This window comes from Schistocerca piceifrons, chromosome 4 (genome assembly GCF_021461385.2).
Source record: "Schistocerca piceifrons isolate TAMUIC-IGC-003096 chromosome 4, iqSchPice1.1, whole genome shotgun sequence".
NCBI classification, from domain to species: domain Eukaryota; kingdom Metazoa; phylum Arthropoda; class Insecta; order Orthoptera; family Acrididae; genus Schistocerca; species Schistocerca piceifrons.
In genome coordinates, this window is record NC_060141.1 from 648,675,840 (window position 1) to 648,691,821 (window position 15,982).

Sequence of the window (15,982 nt, forward strand, 5' to 3'; positions counted from 1 at the left end):
AGCAATAAACAATAACTACACTAATTACACAAACTACAAGCAAAAAATCAGAAGATTCCAGTGAGGTATTCTTGGCTAAGGGTCGACATACGAAACATCCCCTTTGGAAAATTATAAATTACTGTGCTGGTAAACCTCTTACGTTATTTGATTCTCAAACAGCTGAGCAAAACTGAACGTACTCAGACATTTCTCTCTTTACTTATTCTGATCAACAATAACCTGGCACACAATATTTTTTTTAGCGCAACACAATCTGACTTTCAATAATCCCTACAAAAGAATGGCCCTGACTAACAATAACCTATACCTTTCATGAATCACTTACCTCACAAAAATCTTCGTTACTCAAACAACTGCAATACAGCGAGCGCCAATACTGCCAGCTAAATAAAAGATTCTAAGTACTGAAGGCACTAACTACTGATAGGCATAGTTAGCAAATGAAAGATTTTGGTAGAGGACAAACAATTTATTTACCTTAATAGTGTTCAAAAGGCATAATATATATATCAATTCATGACATCCAGTCTTACAAATTTCGTTTTTCTGACGGACACACGTCCAGATCGTCCGCTCTCAAAAATCTGCCATCTCTCTGCCCCACATTCACCACTGCTGACGGCTCACTGCATACAACACAGTCAGTGATTTTCATACAGAACGCTACGTGGTGTTACCAACATAAAAACCTAAACAGCCTACTTACACATGGATAACGTGCATGCACACTGTAGCGAGGCTCATAAACGAATGTCATCGCCAAGCATGACATTATGCTACAAAATGCACTGTTCCGCCTACGCATTCAGAAAAACTCTGAGTCAAACAAAACACTTGTCATAGGGTGTAGAACTTCCCTTTCAATTAGTGTACTGCCATGTGTTAGATGCTGCTCGAGCTAGTTCTGCCTTCAGCATGAAAGTTAAAAAAAGTGAATGCCTTTTGAGAGGGTCGAACTCACGACCCCTGGTTAACGATGCCAGTGCTCTATCACTGGGCTAAGAGGGCAGCGGCTTTCCACTTGTGAGACATCCTCGAATTGTCACGTCATCATACTGAAGTCCTACAGCCTTCGGCCAGATGTCGGATCTGACACACAGTTGCTGCTGAGGGTGGCCACATTGCCGTTTTCCTACTCTCTTGACTGTTTCATCCTCACGATCGTCGACTAGCGTCAAGCCACCAAGGGTTTGCGGTGCACGCTATCCTGGCCTAATGCGCGGCTGGTGGGAGCTCTCGGGCTTCATGTACGGCGGCTGCGCGTCGCTAAGGCTTTTGTTGTGTGCACGTGTTGTGCGTGTGGTTGGGGGGAGGGGGGTCTATGGTGGTGGTTAATTAGACCTCTAAGTTTCGTTTTGTTTACTTTTAGCCTCCAGGTTTTAGAGAAGCTTGATTGGACGTCGCGCATGATTTTTATTTGTAGTGGAATTCCCTGTACCGTTTGCGGGCTTTGGATGCCACCACGTGGCTCTGCAGTACCCACACTATAGGGGAACCAGCTGTTTCTAGTTATTTTGTGCAGTTTCCCTTTGTTGTTTCATGGTTGTAATTATTTGAGAGGAACAGTAGATAGTTTTTTTCATTTCACTCTACCGTAGTAGCCTGTGGGACTTAAATATCAGAAACGAGGAAGTGCACGATAATGCTCTTCAGATTCCAAGCGTTTCTTGTTAGTACCCTCACTCTAAGTGCTGACACGTAGGGAAACTTGAATACGTGCAAAAAACTGAATCTTTTAACGCTGAGACTTGGTAAAACAAAGCAGCAAACGTACAGAAACATCTATGGGAGAGTCAGGCGCCTACGCACAATGGTCCGTGCGCACAAATCAGAGGCTTGCATGATTTTGCTCCACTGCATGCGTCCCTTTGCCTCTTCATCCAAGGGCTACATGCATGGAAATTTGCACAGATGTAAATACACTTTTAGTATAATTGTGACAGAGGAGAATGAACCACCGAGGTCCAATAGCAGTGCTACAAAATTGCTGCGAAAACAAAGACAGACTCATCACAGATTTAAGCCAAATCGAAGCCTTCTTATTAAACAAGACAGGAATGAAGTCAAAATGAGAGCTAAGAGAGTAACTCGAGAAGCGTCCAATGAATTCTGAACCAAAATATTGCCAGCTGATCTTACGAAAAATCCTAAGAAATTTTGGTCTTCTGTGAAGGAAGTAAGGCATCGTAATCACTTCATTTGCTCCATGAGCATACCGTCGCCGAAACTGAAGATGTCAGAGACAAAATATACAGAAATCGTTCCAGTCCGGAAGATTTTGCTTTCAATCATCACACAATCGACGAAATGGCATGTTATGTAGGTGCAATCCAAGCCCACTTTTATAGTGTTTTCAGTCTTCCCTAGATCCGATGATGGCGGCTTTAGTTTCGCCGAAACCGGTAATCATGGAATAAAAAGAATTCCTAACGATCTTGGCTACCGGTTTATTGTTTTATTGAGAAAAAGGATCGCGGAATAAGAAATCAACGAACCTCTCTCAACACTAGCAAGATTTGTAGACCTGATGAGATTCGTGCAAGAATCTGCAGAGATTATGCGAGAGAACTTGCTTCCATTATAATAGCACTTTATCGCAGGTCACTAGAGCAACGAAGGACACCAAGGTGTCCGAAAGAAACACAGATCATTCCCGCTGTCTGGAAGTGTCATCAAGCAGATGCCTCTTCTGTAATAGTATAACATGTGTTATGCTTGTGTATTTGAGAACAAAAACAAACTAAGAAATTGGAAATTTATCGTAATGTCTTATGGCACCAAACCGCTGAGGTCATCGGTCCCTAAGCTTACGCATTACTTAACCTAACTTAAACTCACTTTCACTAGGGACAGCTCACACACAGCCATGCCCGAGGGAGGACTCGAACCTTCGACGGGGGGAGCCGCGCGGACCGTGGAAAGGCGCCTGAGACCACGCGGCTACCCCGCGCGGCAATAGCTAAGAACTGACCGAGTACCGGACTTGATCAATGAGTGGATTCAGCACGTCCTAACATACAGAACAACATTTGAGTCTTAATGGGCCCAGATTTTCCAGTAAGAGAAATTTGGGGTTTACTGCAAGAGAGACGGCCATTACTCTTTGCAATATAGAAGGGTTGGACGAAAATGTGGAAACACCGCCAGAAATGCATGCGTGAATGTAAATGCAGGCCCAGTCTGCTGGTGGCTTTCTTTTATGTGGCAACAAACAGCACCTGCGCAGTGCCCTGAATACGCTGCATGTGTCACTCACGGTCAGAACAGTGTTCTGTGTAGTTGTTAGTAATTATGTTAGAGCTAAGCAAATTAGGACGTGGGTAAACTGCTGGTGCACACTTCATGGATGCTTCCATAACCAAGGTAGCCGAAAAAGCACTCCGTCTTGAGGCCACAAGTGGCCCATCGGGACCATCCTCAGATGAGGATGCGGATTGGAGGGACGTGTGGTCAGCACACCGCTCTCCCGGTCGTTATGATGCTTTTCTTTGACCGGAGCCGCTAGCATTCGGTCAAGTAGCTCCTCAACTGCTGAGTGCACCCCGAAAAACGGCAACAGCACATGGCGGCTGGATGGTCACCCATCCAAGTGCCGGCCACGTCCGACAGCGCTTAACTTCGGTGATCTCACGGGAACCGGTGTATCCACTGCGGCAAGGCCGTTGCCCTAAGGTAGCCGAAATGTTCCGTATTTCATGAGGCACCGTATCGAAGATTTATATAAGGTTCAGGGAAGGCGGAAGAACACCATCCGCTAAGTCACAATGTTGAGAAAAGTGTTTGTTGAATGATCGTGACAGACGGTCATTGAAGAGGATTTTGATGATAAGAGAACATCTCAAAAAGTCATTGCAGAACTGACGGTCACAATCGTAAACCCTGTCAGCACCCAAAACAACACGAAAGGAGCTCCATAAGCAGAGAACTGCACGGCGAGCTGGAAATCCAAAACCACACATGAAAGATGGAAATGCCTGTATCGGGAAAACGTGGTGCCGAAGCAAAAACCCTGCACTATGAAGCACTGGAAGAAAGTCATTTGCTCGGATGAGTCTTGTTTCACAATGATGCAGATTGCTTGTTGCGAGCTCTGTAATATTCTGCAAGGTTGCATTAGTGCTAAGGACTATGTGACCATTTTGGCTGATCAGGCCCATCCCATGGTAAAATAGGTGTCCCCCAATTGTGATGCTGTGTCCCAAGGCGATTGCGCCCCTATTCACACAGCTCGCATCGTCCAGAGCTGGTTTTCTGAGCACGAGACTTAATTATTGCATCTCGCCTGGCCATCACGTCCACCAGATTTCGATGTTACTGAGCATGAACGCTCTCCACATCCATCTTCGTTACCTGTACTTGCCCCTAACAGCAGTGGAAATGACGTAAAACTCCCTTGGAAACCATGCAGGACGTGCATTTATCCATTCCGAGACGACTGGAAGCTGTTTTGAATGCCAACGGTTTTCCTACACCATACTAGGCATAACGACGTGTATGTTTTTGGCGTTTCCATATTTTTCCCATCCCCTATATATAAATGGCCTCGCAGATAAAATCGGTAGCTCCTTCATAATGTGTCTATAGGAAGCTGAAATCGCCAGAAGACTAACGATGTGTAGAAACACCTGTAGAGGACCTGCAAGTGGTTCACTGACTGGCAGACCCTGAACGTAAATGACTGTGAAGTATTGCTGTTAGATAGACTAAGAGATGCACTGTAGTTAGATTGTACTATTGACGATCAATTAATACTAATAGTAATTTCCGTAAATTATCTAGGAGTAACCATCTACAGCGACGTGTAATGAATTGACGATATAAAACAAGCGAATGCCACGCTGATTTACACTGGAAAAATCTCAAGGGAATTTAATTCATCCCGAGAGAAATGACTAGCAAAATACTTGTTGAACTTATTCTTAGGATTGTTCGTCAGTGTGGGATCCTTGAATTGATTGGTTATTGGAAGAAATAGTGAATATCCAATGAAGAGTTGAGCGTTTCGTTACAAGTTGGTTAAGTTAGTGCGAGAGCGTCTCGAAGATGCCCAACAACCACCACTTTCAGCGCTGCAATATAAATTGTGTGGATGAAGGAGAGGTTAACTGTTAAAATTCCGATAGCGTATATTCCAGGAAGAGCTGGGCAACATATTATTTTCCCCAACTAGTGTCTTCCGATAAGATCGGAATGAGAAAATCTAAAAGTGAGAGAACATGTGTAGGCTAACCGACAATGGATATTCCGACGTACCATTAGCGAATGGAGGAGGGATATGTGATATCGTATCGAAATGCCATCCTCAGACATTGCTGCCTCTGGATCACGGGATTGGGGGTTCGATTCCCGGCCGGGTTGGGGATTTTCTCTACCTGGGGACTGGATGTCTGTGTTGTCCTCTTCATTTCATAATCATCATGATCATTCGTGACAGTGGTTAGACTGAACTGTGTACAACAATTGGGCTGTGTAAAAACTGGGACTTTGTACAGGCGCTGATGACCCCACAGTTGAGCGCACCACAAACCAAACATCATCATCATCACCATCATCGTCATCATCATCGTCCTCATACGTGCCGTAATGTATCCTGCTCAATAAGATGCAGATGGAGATGTAAAATGTGGTGGGTGATCCCGTAGTAAACACTGGAGCATACTGAGCTAAATTCTCATTTCCACTTCTTTCAAATTAAGCTTTCGACGCTTACTCCATAACAGTTGTAGGTGTACACCGAGTAAGATACTTTGTAAAGGTCACGGCCAGTTTTCTGTCCAAAAGCTAACGACCTCAGCTATTTCTACGTCTCTTTGGCGCCAACGTCAATGGGGCGATACAGTATCATCCCTTTCTTTGACAGAGGTATGGACAATATTTCCTGCTTCAGTGACCAAATTACCACTCTGTTTTCGGTTAAAGTACTGGACAAAATTATTAAATGATACAACTTGATATTAAGCGAAAAAAATTTCAAGTCTCGTGCCACTGTCAGTTCCTATGTTTTTCGTTCCACTCGCGAATTGTGCGCGCGAAGGATGACTTCGCATGAACTCAAATCTCTGAACATACCTTCACGCTCATTTCGCGAGATGTTTATAGGAAGAATCAATGTTCTGGTTGAGATTCTTCTGAGAAAGTACAATCTCGAAATCTTCACTGTAAACCACATGTCTCTAGTAACGCCTTTTACCGGAATTCGGGGAGGATCTCAGAGGCGCTTTTGCGCGTACTAAAAGAACATTTGATGAAACGGGATGCTCTTTTTTGGATCTTCTCCATTTCCCCTATCAGCCCTACCAGATAAGGATAGGGGCAATAGCCAAACAACCATCGAACGACAGTTTTGTTAGCAAAGTCCTTCGTGGCCGAACTGAACAGCATGAGGAATCTATCAATTAATCAGGCATAGGCTATTTCTACGATTAGTTTGTGTGGTCGTTTCTCTCAAAATTGCTCTGTATGCATACTCATATATATTTAATCGATGTGACTGTTACAAGTGACTGTCCAGTAATTGTGTAACTAAATGATAACAGGTCTTCCCTCCTGTTTATGTGCAATTTGTTAGGTTGTTTACGTTGTCAGTCAACTGCCAGTCCATGTATCGAAGAAGACTTGCAACTCGCTACAGTTTTCTAAAGGAGTGCACTCAGCTCTTGTGGGGCTAACTGAGGAGCTACTTGATAGAGAAGTAGCGGCTCCGGTCTCGTAAACTGACAAACGGCCGAGAGATACAATTTGAAACGAGACTCGTCCGACCAGGCAAAATGTTTCCAGTCATCAATGTCGGTGCTGACTGGCCCAGGCGAGGCGTAAAGCTTCGAGTCGTGCAGTCATGAAGGGTTCACGAGTGGGTCTTATCGACGATGTTTCGTTGAATGTGACCCAACGTTGAAATCTGCATCAATTTACGGAAGGGTTGCACTTCTCTCACGTTGAATGATTATCTTCAGTCGTTGTTGGTCCCGTCCTTGCAGGATCTTTTTCCGGCCACAGTGATGTCGGAAATTTGATGTTTTTCCGGGTTCCTGATATTCACGGTACACTTGTGAAATGATCGTCCTCGAAAATCCATCCCACTTCATCGATACCTCGGAGATGCTGCGTCCAATCGCTCGTGCGCCGACTATAACACTACGTTCAGACTCACTTAAATCTTGATAACCTACCTTTGTAGCAGCAGTAACCGATCTAACAACTGCGCCAGACACTTGTGTTGTACAGGCGTTGCCGACCCCACCGCCGTAGTCTGCCTGTTTACATATCTCTGTATTTGAATACGCGTGCCTATACCAGTTTCTTTGGCGCTTCAGTGTATATAGTAGTGTCTGTTCTGTCGGACATGCATATACAGTACCTACATTTCTGTGATACCGTGACGACTCCATGATATTTATTTCAGTGTGGACGCTCTAATATCGAAAATGGTTCCAATGGCTCTAAGCACTATGGGACTTGACATCTTAGGTCATCAGTCCCCTAGAACTTAGAACTACTTAAACCTAACTAACCTAAGGACATCACACACATCCATGCCCGAGGCAGGATTCGAACCTGCGACCGTAACAGTCCCGCGGTTCCGGACTGAAGCGCCTAGAACCGCACGGCCACCGCGGCCGGCCTCTAATATCCTTTGAACTCCTACCAGAATCGATAATTCTGAGTAGCAGATTAATGGACAAGAGACGATGCACTGTAGCGTGCGGTAAGTTGGAAACATGCGTCGGCGAGAGACCGTGTCCTGATGGCAGAAGTGGTTAAGGCAACTGCCTGTCAGAAGCGGTCATTTCGGGTTTTCGAGCCTCAGTCCGCATCAAAATTTTCAACTTTCGCCATTGTATTTCCACAGTGCCTTATGCAGTTGGAAGTCACTGCTTTCCCAACCACTCTTTCCCTTTCCAAATAAAAAAAACGAATCAAACCACCTCCAGCCGCCTAAATTTCCAGTTGTTATTTTATCTGAGTAACCAGTTTCGGCGTTACGTTACGCTATTTTCGAGCTCCATGAGCGACGTGAAGGAGGAATCTCACCTTCGTCCAGTCAAAATACGGGCCAACATACAGTGACATCGGAAGATTAATGACTTCAATTTGCAGTAGGATTTTGGAGCATATACCGTACTCTAACATTATGAATCACCTTGAAGAAAATGACTTAATGATACATAACAAACATGGATTCAGAAAATATCGTTCTTGTGCAACACAGCTAGCTCTTTATTCCCATGAAGTAATGAGTGCTGTCGACGAGGGATCTCAGATAGGTTCCATATTTATAGATTTCCAGAAGGCTTTTGATACTGTTCCTCAAAAGCGGCTATTAATCAAATTGTGTGCATATGGAGTATCGTTCAGTTGTGTGACTGGATTCGTGATTTTCTCTCAGTGAGGTCACAGTTCGTAGTAATAGACGGTAAGTTATCGGGTAGAACAGAAGTGATATCTGGCGTTCCGCAAGGTAGTGTCATAGGCCCTCTGCTGTTCCTGATTTATATAAATGATCTAGGTGATAATCTGAGCAGCCCTCTTAGATTGTTTGCAGATGACGCTGTAATTTACCGTGTAGTAAAATCACCAGACGATCAATTCCAATTAGAAAATGATACAGAGAGAATTTCTGTATGGCGCGAAAAGTGGCAGTTAGCACTAAACAAAGAAAAGTGCGAGGTCATTCACAAGGGTACTAAAAGAAATCCGATAAGTTTTGGGTATACGATAAATCGCACAAATCTAAGGGCTGACAATTCGACTATATACTTAGGAATTACAATTACGAGCAACTTAAATTGGAAAGACCACATGGATAATATTGTGGGGAAGGCGAAACAAAGACTGCGCTTTGTTGGCAGAATACTTAGAAGATGCGACAAACCCACTAAAGAGACAGCCTACATTACACTTGTCCGTCCTCTGCTGGAATATTGGTGCGCGGTGTAGGATTCTTAACAGGTAGGTTTGACGGAGGACATTGAAAAAGTGCAGAGAAGGGCAGCTCGTTTCGTGTTATCGCGCAATATGGGTGAGAGTGTCACTGATATGATACGCGAGTTGGGGTGGCAGTCACTGAAACAAAGACTTTTTCTTTGCGGCGAGTTCTATTTACGAAATTTCAGCCACCAACTTTCTCTTCCGAATGCAAAAATATTTTGTTGACACCCACCTACGTAGGGAGAAATGATCATCATAATAAAATAAGAGAAATCAGGGCTCAAACGGAAAGACTTAGGTGTTCCTTTTTTTCCACGCGCCATTCGAGAGTGGAATGGTAGAGAAGTAGAATGAAAATGGTTCGATGAACCCTCTGCCAGGCACCTAAGTGCGAATTGCAGAGTAACCATGTAGAAGCAGATGTAGATGACACAGCGATCATTTCGATCATCACTTGCTGACTGCCCGCGAGTGATGAACGAAAGGGTCTCTGAGTCAAAAATCTACGGATTCCAGTCACTGAATGCTGGTCCCTATTTTGATTGGACCGGAGGTGGGATTCTTCCTTCACGTCGGTCATGGGGCATGAATATGGCGTAATGTAGCGCCGAAACTGGTTGCTCAGATAAAATAACAACTGGAAATTTACACGGCTGGAGGCGGTTTGATTTGACTTTTTATATTGAACAACCGAGGTGCCGCAACCATCTGTGTACAGATTGGGTTACAGAGCGCTTCCCTTTCCTTCCCATTTCACTACTTCATACACAACGTTGTCGAATGCCTTACTAAAATTGAGGAAAACGGAGTCACCTGAACCTATATATATATATATATATATATATATATATATATATATATATATATATATATATATATACAGGGTGGTCCGTTGATCGTGACCGGGTCAAATATCTCACGAAATAAGCGTCAAACGAAAAAACTACAAAGATCGAAACTTGTCTAGCTTGAAGGGGGAAACCAGATGGCGCTATGGTCGACCCGGTTGATGGCGCTGCCATAGGTCAAACGGATATCAACTGCGTTTTTTTAAATAGGAACCCCCATTTTTTATTACATATTCGTGTAGTACGTAAAGAAATATGAATGTTTTAGTTGGACCACTTTTTTCGCTTTGTGATAGACGGCGCTGTAATAGTCACAAACATGTGGCTCACAATTTTAGAAGAACAGTTGGTAACAGATAGGTTTTTTAAATCAAAATACAGAACATTTTATTTCAGTTGTTCCAATGCGATACATGTACCTTTGTGAACTTAACATTTCTGAGAATGCATGCTGTTACAGCGTGATTACCTGTAAATACCACATTAATGCAATAAATGCTCAAAATGATGTCCGTCAACCTACATGCTTTTGGCAATACGTGTAACGATATTCCTCTCAACAGCGAGTAGTTCGCCTTCCGTAATGTTCGCACATGTATTGACAATGGGCTGACGCATGTTGTCAGCCGTTGAGGTGGATCAAAATAGCAAATATCCTTCAACTTTCCCCACAGAAAGAAATCCGGGGATGTCAGATCCGGTGAACGTGCGGGCCATGGTATGGTGCTTCGACGACCAATCCACCTGTCATGAAATATGTCATTCAACACCGCTTCAACCGCACGCGAGCTATGTGCCGGACATCCATCATGTTGGAAGTACATCGCCATTCTGTCATGTAGTGAAACATTTAGCAGTAACATCGACAGAACATTACGTATGAGATATTTGGCCCAGTCACGATCAATGGACCAGCCTGTATATATGCAGGGCTTACTCGTGTTACGCAATTGCTCTTGCAAGTTTCTTGTACGTGAAATGGGTTTTGGAGTTTTTTTCACCGTCCGTGTGTGCAGTAGCTCCCAGGTGCTGATTTTGGCCGCGAGGCTGTCTGCGCGCGCGTTCTCGGCAGTTAGCGCGACCACGTTTTCCGCAATTGGTTTGGGAGACGAGCGGCGCTGACAGCGGCTCGTCTGCCGACGTCACCGCCGCCATCCATCACAGCGCGGGCGCCGCGCTCACCCGACACGGCGCCGAGCTCAGGGCTGAGCGCTACAGCCCGAGCTGCGACTTCTACAACTTCTGCCTGGACTGGTTACAGTTAGGAGAAATAACTACCTGTCTCCTCACAGGCAATGTAACATACAGAGAAAAATGTGTTATAAAAATCGAAATCGTCTACAGGCAAGAATGTTATTTTTCCACTATTTTTAGGGTTCTATACCTCAATCGGTATAAACGGGGCCCTTTTAGGATCATTCTGTTGTCTGTCCTCTGTCTGTCCGACTGTTAAGAACGCATTTTCTCACTAACAGGTCGACGTGTTATGTTGAAGTAGCTAATGTACACTACTGGCCATTAAAATTGCTACACCACGAAGATGACGTGCCACAGTCGCGAAATTAAACCGACAGGAAGAAGATACTGTGATATGCATATGATTAGCTTTCCAGAGGATTCACACAAGGTTGGCGCCGGTGGCGGCACCTACAACGTGCTGACATGAGGAAAGTTTCCAACCGATTTGTCATACACAAACAGCAGTTGACCGGCGTTGCCTGGTGAAACGTTGTTGTGATGCCTCGTGTAAGGAGGAGAATTGCGTACCATCACGTTTCCGTCTTTGATAAAGGTCGGATTGTAGCCTACCGCGATTGCGGTTTATCGTATTACGACATTGCTGCTCGCGTTGGTCGAGATCCAATGACTGTTAGCAGAATATGGAATCGGTGGGTTCAGGAGGGTAATACGGAACGCCGTGCTGGATCCCAACGGCCTCGTATCACTAGCAATCGAGATGACAGGTATCTTATCTGCTTGGCTGTAACGAATCATGCAGCCACATCTCGGTCCCTGAGTCAACAGATGGAGACGTTTGCAAGACAACAACCATCTGCACGGTTCGATGACATTTGTAGCAGCATGGACTATCAGCTCGGAGACCATGGCTGCGGTTACCCTTGACGCTGCATCACAGACAGGAGCGCCTGCGATGGTGTACTCAACGAGGAACCTGGGTGCACGAATGGCAAAACGTCATTTTTTCGGAGGAATCCAGGTTCTGTTTACAGCATCATGATGGTCGCATCCGTGTTTGGCGACATTGTGGTGAACGCACATTGGAAGCGTGTATTCGTCATCGCCATACTGGTGTATCACCCGGCGTGATGGTATGGGATGCCATTGGTTACACGTCTCTGTCACCTCTCGTTCGCATTGACGGCACTTTGAACAGTGGACGTTACATTTCAGATATGTTACGACCGGTGGTTCTACCGTTCATTCGATCCCTGCGAAACCATACATTTCAGCAGGATAATGCACGACCGCATGTTTTGTGCAGGTCTTGTACCGGCCTCTCTGGATACAGAAAATGTTCGACTGCTGCCCTGGCCAGCAGATTCTCCAGATCTCTCAGGAGCTGATAACGTCTGGTCAATGGTGGCCGAGCAACTGTCTCGTCACAATACGCCAGTCACTACTCTTGATGAACTGTGGTATCATGTTGAAGCTACATGGGCAACTGTACCTGTACACGCCATCCAAGCTCTGTTAGATTCAATGCCCAGGCATATCAAGGCCGTTATTACGGCCAGAGGTGATTGTTCTGGGTACTGATTTCTCAGGATGTATGCACCCAAATTGCGTGAAAATGTAATCATATGTCAGTTCTAGTATAATATATTCGTCCAATGAATAACCGTATATCATCTGCATTTGTTCTTGGTGTAGCAATTTTAATGACCAGTAGTGTATTTAACAAACATTTCTTAAATGTAGGAGAAAAAATTCGTGAGGACAGTTCAAAAGAAAATACCAGGCAGTACACGGAAGAGGCTGTTTTGAAAATATTTAGTCAGATTAAGTTTCACCAAACAACCTCTTGTGAAATAATTAAAATTATTAAATATTTGAAAAATAAATGTTCTGTTGCAGTAGATGACATCTCTAATAAGATATTAAAACAATGTGGAGCAATTACATATGATGATTTGAGTCACATATGTAATGCATCACTGACTCAGGGTATTTTCCTGACAGGTTAAAATATTCCTTTGTCAGGCCTCTCTACAAAAAGGGGGACATCACAGATGTCAATAATTATTGGCCAGTATCCTTGTTTACAGCATTTTCAAAAATCTTCGAAAAAGTAATGTACTCAAGAATGGTTAGCCATCTCAACACTAATGGGATACTTAGTAAATAACAGTTCCGATTTCAAAAAACGCTGTTCCAGTGCGACAGCAATATACAATTTCACTGTCCACATAATAGTCTTTAAATAGTAAAATGTCACCAATAGGAATTTTCTGTGACTTCTCCAAAGCATTTGATTGTGTGAACCATGTTATTATGTAACAGAAATTAGAATTCTATGGTATAAATGGAAGAGCATATGAATGATTTAAGGCATACCTACAGAACAGCAAGCAAAAATTGTCCTTATATGGGTCAAGTGATTTAAATAAGTTTGCCACTTGATCTAACTGGGGTGAAATTACATTAGGTGTTCCACAGGGTTCAATCATGGGTCACCTTCTGTTCTAGGTAAATGTGAAAGACCTCCCTTCCTATCTGAAACAGGAAGCTGAACTGACACTGTTTTCTGATGATATAAGCTTCATTATTAATCTAGTAAAAGAAACTCCAATTGAAAATGATACAAATTAGGTCTTTGGACAAGTTGTTAATTGGTTTTCTGCAAATGGGTTTGCTCTAAACTTTGAAAAAAACACAGTACATCCAATTTTCTGCTGAAAAAAGTACACTTCCTTCAATAAATATAACACATCAACAGAAGTCAGTAGACAGGGTAGAGCATACTAAGATTTTGAGTGTACATATATATGAGAATCTCAATTGCGAAATTCATATTTTGGATCTTCTAAAGCGAATAGGTTCAGCAATTTTTGCAATCAGAATAATTGCCCATTTTGAGGATACAGAAATTAGTATGCTAACATATTTTGCATACTTTCACTCTCTGATATCATACAGAATAATATTTTGGGGCAACTCAACATTTAGACAAAAAGTATTCACTGCCCAAAAGAAAGTGGTTAGAATAATGTGTGGGATTCATAGTCGCACATCTTATAGGCATCTTTTTAAAAGACTGGAAATTCTTACAACGGACTCACAGTACATTTACTCACTAATGAAATTTGTTCTCAACAACATGGTCCAGTTTAAAAACAGTGACATTCATGATGATAATACCAGAAAAAAGAAAGACTTAGACTATCCTTTACTCAACCTATCTTGGGCACAGAAAGGGGTAAAATATGCCGCTATAAAAATTTTCGATAAATTACCAGATGAAATAAAATGTCTGACAGACAGCAGTAATAGCTTCAAAAATAAAATGAAATCATATCTCCTTGACAACTCCTTCCATACCATAAATGAATTCTCGAATAGGAATAAATAAATTTATAAATATAGTATATGCATTTTGTGACATTTAATGGAAGTGGGTAAATAATACTAATATTAATCTTTAACTTTGTAATATATATTAAAAATATATATTAAAAATATATTAAAAATCTTGTTTCATATGTGCAATTCTTGAGCATTTGACATGTTCCACATCATAATGGCTTACTGTACCGTGCGATTGATCAATGGAACACGCAACGAACTAACTAACTAGCTCACATACTAAGGTCTGCGGTGCCTCAGCGGTGCAAAAATTGAAGCTTTTGATTCATCGCAGTCAAAAGATGCGGCTATATATATCACATATTTCGATGCTCGCAAGCTCCCTCATCACAATCTGTAGATCTGTAGGGCACCTCCTGTTGAACTAGAATCACGAAATTTGACAAGAAGCAAGGTTATATACTACAAGTATAGGAAAAAATCCGAAAATTCTTTATTTGTAATTATACAACAAGGAAATAAAATGCTTGTGTTGGCATGGGGTCCTATTGTCTGTCCGTCTGTTAAGTCCGTTTTTTCTCAGGAACGGGTAAACTTATTAAGTTGAAATTTATGTCACCTACTGAAGTCTACAGTCCCTTGGCGGTGTAAAACATTTAAGCTTCAATCAAAAGATAATCGTGTTTATGTCACATATTTTGGTATCTTGGCAGTATCGCTACCGGTAATGGGCAAAAAAGTCGGAATTCTCGATTCCCGAGATAGATGAACTATCTATGTACGTGGTTAAGTTTGTATGAAGGCCTCGGAGCACGAGTACTACTCGCATTTATCCGGATTTTTTTTTTTTTGGTCATCATTCTTATCGCTGGTGTGATGTGGGCCGCCAGGACTTAGGGGGAAGTCAGGTACTATCGGACTGTGAACTGTATCGGACAAGAGCTGTTTCTAAATCAGGCCTGCCCGAACTGTGCTCCGCGAGCTCTCATGCCTTGCGGCTCGAGAGCAGCGGTGAGTGTAGTCCAGTTAGCCAAGGAGAATCAAAGGAAAGAATTATGTTTTGTACAGTGGTAGAAGGGAGTGTCATACACAACATACTACAAATCCTCACCGGTGGCGTGTAAGCGTTGGGGGGGGGGGGGGGGATGTGAAGATAACTTTTCTACTTTTTCTTTAATAACTTGAAACCTGCGCGCTCATAGCAAAAGTGTTTCTCAGTACAAATTCAAACCAAATGGAATTTACAACAAAAACATCTTTTGTGGAACTGCATTAAGTCTGTGGTCTGGGGGGGGGGGGGGGGGAGAAGCACAAGGTCATATAATTCCTTCTTCCATTGGTCTCCAAATCAAAGAGCTAGCAGGTGATCCCTCAGTCTATATACCCCACTACGTCACAGGAAGCAACTACTGGGTGCTTAATAAAGTTATACCATCTTCCGCAGCGCGCCATGTGAACCACTGTCGATGAAGTGCGCAGACATGTCCGGGGAGTGTTTGTTTTCCGCTAAGTGCGTTAACGCTAGTTCGAATATAGATATGAGTTACTAATAATTCTAACGTAAGAGACGCATATGGAGAGAATATACGTAAATCCCTGCACACTATTCTGAACTAATAGAGGGGGAACTGTTTCTCAATCATCCTGTACCACAGATA

At 43.1% G+C, this 15,982-nt stretch overlaps 1 pseudogene; it reads right to left on the reverse strand.

Moving 5' to 3' along the window:
* Positions 1 to 3,553: 3,553 nt before the first annotated feature.
* Positions 3,554 to 3,670, reverse strand: LOC124797093 (annotated as a pseudogene).
* Positions 3,671 to 15,982: the final 12,312 nt, after the last annotated feature.